Genomic DNA, 7,696 nt, shown 5'->3' on the forward strand with positions numbered 1-7,696 from the left:
ATCAATTTTTGGATTTTTTAGATTACCAATAATAATTCTCCTTTTTCATCATTCTTTCAAGAGCCAACATTCTCAATTCCAATTTCAAATATGTACTGTTCATTCATACATTCAGAAAATAAAAGCAATGCCACCACATCAAGATAATTGAACTATTTTTAAGGTAAAACTTGAAATTCATGCATCTTAATTTTCTTTTTCAAATAAAATTTTCTTTTAAGTAAGGTGAGAGATATATGGAACATTTTATAACTTTAAGACATAGATAGAAATGATCATGCAATGAGAACACGAGAACAGACAACAAAACATAATGGAAAACAGAAAAATGACATAAAAAGCAAGGGGTGATGGAATGGGACCACCTTAGTGACGGTGGCTACCACTCCCTCTAGAGAATCCAATAGAGCGCTTGATGTCTTCAATGTCACGCCCTTGTCTCTATTGTTCTTCTCTCATAGCTCTTTGATTTTCTCTAATTTCATTGAGGATGGTGGAATGCTATTGATGCTCCATCCTTAGCTGATTCATGTTAGAGCTTAATTTTTTCACATAAGTATGCGATTGATCCCAATAGCTTTAAGGAGGAAAATACATCCCTTTAGGCATCTCAGGAATCTCATGTTGAGGTGGCTCCACATGCTCATGTTGTGGTTCATGTGCCGGCTCTCTAGTATGCTCCATCCTTCTTTTAGTCATGGGCTTGTCCTCCTCAATTAGAATGTCACCTTCTATGACAATCCCAGCTGAATTGCATAGGTGATAGATAAGATGAGAGAAAGCTAACCTTGCTTGGGTGGAGGGCTTGTCTGCCACTTTGTACAACTCTTGAGGTATCACCTCATGTACTTCTACCTCCTCTCCGAGCATGATGCAATGGATCATGATGGCTCAGTCTATGGTCACCTCGGACTGGTTGCTAGTAGGGATGATAGAACGTTGGATAAATTCCAACCATCCTCTAGCTATGGGCTTGAGGTCAATCCTTTTTAGTTGGATCCCTTTTTCACTGTGCTCCTTCCACATAGATGTCTGAGAGCACTTGATCTAGCCTTTGATCAAAATTGACTCTTCTAGTCTAAGGATGTGGGTCTCCTTGCATCAAAGGCAAGTTGAACGCCAACCTCACACTTTTCAGACTAAAGTCTAAGATTCTCCCTCGGACCATGGTGCTCCAATTTTTAGGATGAGGGTTCCCACTAATGTCATGGTTTTTCGTGACCCATGCATTAGCATAGAACTCTTGCACCATTAAGATCCCAATCTCTTGGATGGAATTTGTTAGGACTTCCCAACCTTTTCTCCGGATTTCATGTCGGATTTCTGGATACTCATTCTTCTTAAGCCTAAAAAGGACCTCAGGGATCACCTTTTTCTTTGCCACTACTTCATAGAAGTGGTCTTGGTGGGCTTTGGTGATGAATCTCTCCATCTCCCAAGATTCAGAGGTAGCGGCTACGACCTTTTCTTTCCTCTTTCTAGAAGGCTCTCCGACTTTGGGTGCCATAAGTAGGAATGGAAAGCAAAAAGTAAGGCTTTTCCAACACCAAACTTAAAACTTTGCTCGTCCTTGAGCAAAAATAAACAAAAGAGAAGAATGGAGTAGAAGAAGAAGAAAATAGATGGAGATGGAGGGAGAAGAGCAATTCGGCCAAGTGAGGGCTAAAGGTGTATAAGTAGTGTGTGGGATAAGTGGAATGAGGGGGTATTAATGAGCGGATAATTTATACCCTTTTTTGCATTGTTTTTACATAGTTTTTAGTATGATTTAGCTACTTTTTATTATATTTTTATTAGTTTTTATTCAAAAATCATATTTCTGGACTTTACTATGACTTTGTGTGTTTTTTTTGTGATTTCAGGCATTTTCTGGCTGAAATTGAGGGACCTGAGCAAAAATCTGATTCAGAGACTGAAAAAGGACTGCAGATGCTATTGGATTCTGACCCTTTTGCATTCTAAGTGGATTTTCTGGAGCCACAGAAGCCCAATTGGCACGATATCTATTGCGTTGGAAATTAGACATCATGGGCTTTCCAGAAATATATAATAGTCCATACTTTGCCCGAGATTTGATGGTCTAAACTGGCGTCCAAAATCAGCCTAAAACTTTCTGGCGTAAAACGCCCAAACTGGCACCAGAATTGGAGTTAAATGCCCAAACTGGCACCAAAGCTGGCGTTTAACTCCAGAAACAGCCTATGCACGAAAAAACTTCAATGCTCAGCCCAAACACACACCAAGTGGGTCCCAGAAGTAGATTTCTGTACTATCTGCACTTAGTTACTCATTTTCTGTAAACCTAGGTTACTAGTTTAGTATAAAAACTATTTTTAGAGATTTATTTTACATCTTTACACTATCCTTTGATCTATCTTATCATTGTTCACGTTTAGAGGCTGGCCTCACGGCCATGCCTAGACCTTTTTCACTTATGTATTTTCTACGGTGGAGTTTCTACACCCCATAGATTAAGGTGTGGAGCTCTGCTGTTCTTTATGAATTAATGCAAGTACTATTATTTTTCTATTCAATTCGTGCCTACTTCTTCTCCAAGATATACTCTTGTTCTTAATTCAGTTAAGTCAGAATGAAGGGGTGACCCGTGACAATCACTCAATCTTCGTTACTCGCTTAGCCAAGATCCGCGTGCCTGACAACCACAAGCGGTCTACATGATGTTCAATGTAGTCATTGGACGACAGCCGGAGTATATTCTCTTGGATATCTAATACACGGACCGAGTCCGTGAAATTAGTATCTTCGTGGTATAGGCTAGAATCATTGGCAGCATTCTTGGGATCCGGAAAGTCTAAACCTTGTCTGTGGTATTCCGAGTAGGATCTGGGAAGGGATGACTGTGACGAGCTTCAAACCTATGAATGTTGGGCGCAAGTGACAGTGTGCAAAAGGATCAATGGATCCTATTCTGACGCTAGCGGGAACTGACAGATGATTAGCCATGCGGTAGCTGTATCTGGTATTTTTCATCCGAGACGAGAAATCTGACAGTTGTTTAGCCGTGCAGAAACCGTAGAGGACCATTTTCACTGAGAGGATCCTACAGCTTGCCATGGAAGGAGGTAACGCACGATTGGAAGAAGGCAATAGGAAAGCAGATGTTCAGAAGCAACAAAGCATCTCCAAACCCTTATCTGAAATTTCCACCAATGAATTACATAAGTAACTTTATTTTATTTTATGTTTTATTTATCTTTTAATTATCAAACCTCATAACCATTTGAATCTGCTTGACTGAGATTTACAAGGATGACCATAGCTTGCTTCAAGCCGACAATCTCCGTGGGATCGACCCTTACTCACGTAAGGTTTATTACTTGGACGACCCAGTGTACTTGCTGGTTAGTTGTGCAGAGATGTGAAAAGTGTGAATCATGATTTCCCATACCAGGTATTTATAGGGAGGGTATGGTTAGGGTTTCGAATTAATGGGTGGAAAATATGGGCCAAAAAATTTGAATTTTAGTGGGTGGGGGTTGGTGGGAGTTATGATGGTTTGGGGAAGAGGTATGGATGTGATTGGTTGAGGGTTTATAGGGAAGTGTGTATGGGGAAGTGTGAAAAAAAGAGAGAAGAAGATGGGGGTAGGTGAAGATGCTGTGGGACCCATTGGTCCTGAGAGACTAGGGAATTCAAATTCCCTACCCCCTTATAGGCGATGAACACCCAACTCATGTTCCATAGTTGGCGTTCAACGCTAGCTTGCTGCTCCACTCAGGGCATTGAACGCCCAGGAGGGACCTCCTTCCTGGCGTTCAACGCCAGGTCTTCTGTCTCTGTTGGGTATTGAACGCCCAGCCTTTACTCCCTGGCTGGCATTCAACGCAAACTCTCTGGTCTTCTTGGGCATTTGAACGCCCACTCTGCCTGCCTTGTCTGGTGTTCAATGCCAGCAAGACATGTACTCCAGGGTATTCTGTTTCCACTTCTGAACGTTTCTGTCTCTGTTCTGACTAATGCACATGATCATGAACCTAAAGAAAATAACTAAGAAAAACAAATTCAAAGAAAAACATAAATAATAACTATGGTTGGGTTGCCTCCCAACAAGCGCTTCTTTAATGTCACTAGCTTGACGATTAGCTCCTTACGGAGATGGATATGGGCCCATAATTTCGCCCCTTATAGTGAACTTTCTTCTTGTCTTCTCATGGACGAGCTCTACACGCTCTAGAGACAGGATGCGACTCACTGTATGTGTTATGACTGGTTTCTTGGTGAAGACAACTCTCATGCTAGGTGAGAGGCCTTCAGTGGGGATCTTTTTGTCCCTCCATCCTTTAAGTACTTTCTTCTTAGTACCTTTGGTCTCAGTGCTTGTTGATAGCTGCCCAACACCAAACTTAGAATTGGTGTCTGGGGGCTTAGTAAAGCTCTGCACCGAGAGAGATAGTTGAAACACTAGTGTTGCACAGTTATCTCTTTTTTCTCAAAGGGAGAGTTGGGGTGAGACATCTTGAACAAGATGTGCTCCTCCCTTAGTTGTAAAATCAATTCTCCCTTTGCTACATTAATGATAGCATTGGCAGTGGCTAGAAAAGGTCTTCCAAGGATAATGGATTCATCCTCATCTTCCCCAGTATCTAAGATTATGAAGTTTGCAGGGATGTAAAGGTCTTCAACCTTCACCAAGACATTCTCTACTAAGCCATATACTTTTTTCATTGACTTGTCTGCCATCTCCAGTGAGATATTTGCAGTTTGTACCTCAAAGATTCCTAACTTCTCCATTACAGAGAGTGGCATGAGGTTTATACTTAACCCTAGGTCACACAAAGCCTTCTCAAAGGTCATGGTGCCTATGGTGTAAGGATTTAGGAAGCGTCTGGGATCCGGAAGCTTTTGAGGCAACTTCTGCTGAACTAAAGCATTGAGTTCTTTGGTAAGCACTGGAGGTTCTTCCTCCAATGTCGCTGTTCCAAATAGCTTGGCATTTAGCTTTATGAGAGCTCCTAGGTACCGAGCAACTTACTCTTCCCTAGTGTCATCATCCTCATCAGAGGATGAGTATTCATCAGAACTCATGCATTGCAAGAGTGCATGCAAGGGAACCTTTACAGTCTCTACATGAGCCTTGACTTCCTTTAATTCTTGGATAGGGACTTCATTAGTTGATGTTGAATACTCAGTAGGAATACCTTTATTGGCGTTCAAATCCATCTCTTGTGGCTTTTTGGGCGTTGAACGCTTAATGGGAACATCTTCACTAGCATTCAACGCCAGCTTTTCTGCCAATTTGGGCGTTGAATGCCCAGTAAGGTCCTTCTTACTGGCGTTCAATGCCAGATCTCGTGCTAGTTTGGGCATTGAACGCCCAATAAGGTCCTCCTTATTGGCGTTCAACGCCAGATTACTCCCTTCAGATTCGGCCTCAGCTTCAGTAGTGATGGCCTTTTACTCTTCTCTTGGATATTGAAGCCTTGCTGAGGCTTCTGTTGATCCTTCCATGAAAGGTTAGGATGATTCTTCCATGAGGGGTTGCAGGTATTTCCATAGGATTCTCCCATGTAATTCACCTCCTCCATCATGGGTTGTTCAGGATCATAAGCTTCTACTTCAGGGGAAGCTTCTTGGGTGCTGCCAGCTGCAGCTTGCATTCCAGTCAAATACTGAGAGATCATATTAACCTGCTGGGTCAAGATCTTATTCTAAGCCAATATGGCATTCAGAGTGTCTACATGAATTAGTTGTTTGCAACCATTGTTTCTTCTGAGCTGCCCCATTGTTCATAGGATTCTCTCAAAAGTGTACATGAATTAGTTGTTTGCAACCATCTCAATGAGTTCTCTTTTTTCTGTAAGCATTTTCTTCAAGTGGAGTGATCCGCCTACAGAGTTGTCCAATGATATTTTGGACATCTCAGAGAGACTATCATAGAAGATGCCTAAGATAAACCATTCTGAGAGCATGTCAGAAGGACATCTCCTGATCAGTTTCTTGTATCTTTCTCAAGCTTCATAGAGGGATTCACCTTCTTTTTGTCTGAAGATTTGAACTTCCACTTTGATTTTACTCATCTTCTGAGGTGGAAAGAACTTGGCCAAGAAAGCATTGACCAAATTTTTTCAAGAGTCTAGGCTTTCCTTAGGTTGAGAGTCCAACCATATCCTAGCTTTGTCTCTGACCGCAAAGGAAAAGAGCATAAGTCTGTAGACCTCAAGATTCACTCCATTGGTCTTAACAATGTCACAGATTTGCAAGAATTTAGATAGAAACTAATGTGGATCTTCCAGTGGAAGTCCATGAAATTTGCAATTCTGTTGCATTAGAGAGACTAATTGAGGCTTAAACTCAAAGTTGTTTGCTCTAATTGCAGGTATGGAGATACTTCTTCCATAAAAATTAGAAGTTGGTATGGTGTAGTCACCAAGAATCTTTCTTGCATCTCCTTCATTATTAGGCTCGGCTGCCATGTTTTCAACTTCTTGTTCGAAAATCTCTGTGAGGTATCTTCCGGAGTGTTGTGCTTTAACTTGTTGTAAACGCCTCCTTAGAGTCCTCTCAGGTTCAGGATCAGGATTTAAGAGAGGTTATTTATCCCGGTTCCTGCTCATAAACAATAAAAGAAAGCAAAAAAAGAAAGAAGAATGGGAGCTCTATGTTCAAAAACAGAGGACTCCCTATGAGATTTGAAGAAGAAAAGAAAAGAAAAATGAAAATAGAAGAAGAGAGAAAAAGAATTCCAAAAGAGAGGGATAGAATTTCGAAAATTAAAAAGAAGAAGCTAGGGTTAAAATATTTCTGTTTTTATTTTTATTTATTAATTAAATTCAAAAATAGAAGCTTAATTAATTAAAAAGATTTGAAAATTGAATGATGAATTTCAAAAAAGAGGAGAGAGAAGAATTAGTTAGGAAGTTTTGAAAAAGAAGAAAGAGAAAACAAGCAACTAATTAAGAAATATTTGAAATTAAGATAAGATAGAGCATTAGAAAAGATTTGAATTTAAAATTTAAAATTAGAAAAGATAAGATAGAAATTGAAAAGATTTGAAAAAGATTTGATTTTAAAATTTGAAATTAGAAAAGATAAAATAAGAATTTGAAAAGATTTGAAAGAGATAAGATTTGAAATTTGAATAAGATAAGATTTTTTTGAATTTTTAAAGAAAGATAAAAAGATAAAATAGTAATTTGAAAAAAGATATGATTTTTGAAAAAATTTGAAATTAAGATAAGATAAGATAATGATTTTGAAATTAAAATTTGAAAATTTTGTTGTAATTTTCGAAAATTAAAGTAAAAAGATAGAAAAAATATATTTTTGATTATTTTGGATTAATGAAGAAAGAGAAAAATAACTAAATGACACCAAACTTAAAATTTTTATATCTAAAGACACTAAGTTTCAACAATCTTAAAGAAAAACACCTAAAGACACAAAACTTAAAAATTTTAAAGATCAAAACAAGAAGAAAAACAAGAACAACTTGAAGACTAAGAAGAACACCAAGAACAAAATTCGAAAAATTCAAAGCAATTAAAGAACACACAATGGACACCAAACTTAAGATTTGACCCTAGACTCAAACAAAAGACATTATGTTTGAAAATTTTTGGAAAAAGACTCAAGAAAGTTCGAACTCTAACAAGAACAAGAACAAAAGACTCAAACAAAAGATAAAGATTATTAAAGAAAAAAAAAGATTTTTGAAAAATTTTTGACTTTTTGATAT

At 38.7% G+C, this 7,696-nt stretch overlaps 1 non-coding gene across 1 annotated transcript; it reads left to right on the top strand.

Moving 5' to 3' along the window:
- Positions 1 to 5,923: 5,923 nt before the first annotated feature.
- Positions 5,924 to 6,032, top strand: LOC148581602 (small nucleolar RNA R71). Its single transcript, XR_015899152.1, has one exon. It is a non-coding gene; the product is annotated as a small nucleolar RNA R71 (small nucleolar RNA).
- Positions 6,033 to 7,696: the final 1,664 nt, after the last annotated feature.

The sequence above is a fragment of the Arachis ipaensis genome, chromosome B10, assembly GCF_059453495.1.
Source record: "Arachis ipaensis isolate K30076 ecotype BB chromosome B10, ASM5945349v1, whole genome shotgun sequence".
Lineage (NCBI taxonomy): Eukaryota > Viridiplantae > Streptophyta > Magnoliopsida > Fabales > Fabaceae > Arachis > Arachis ipaensis.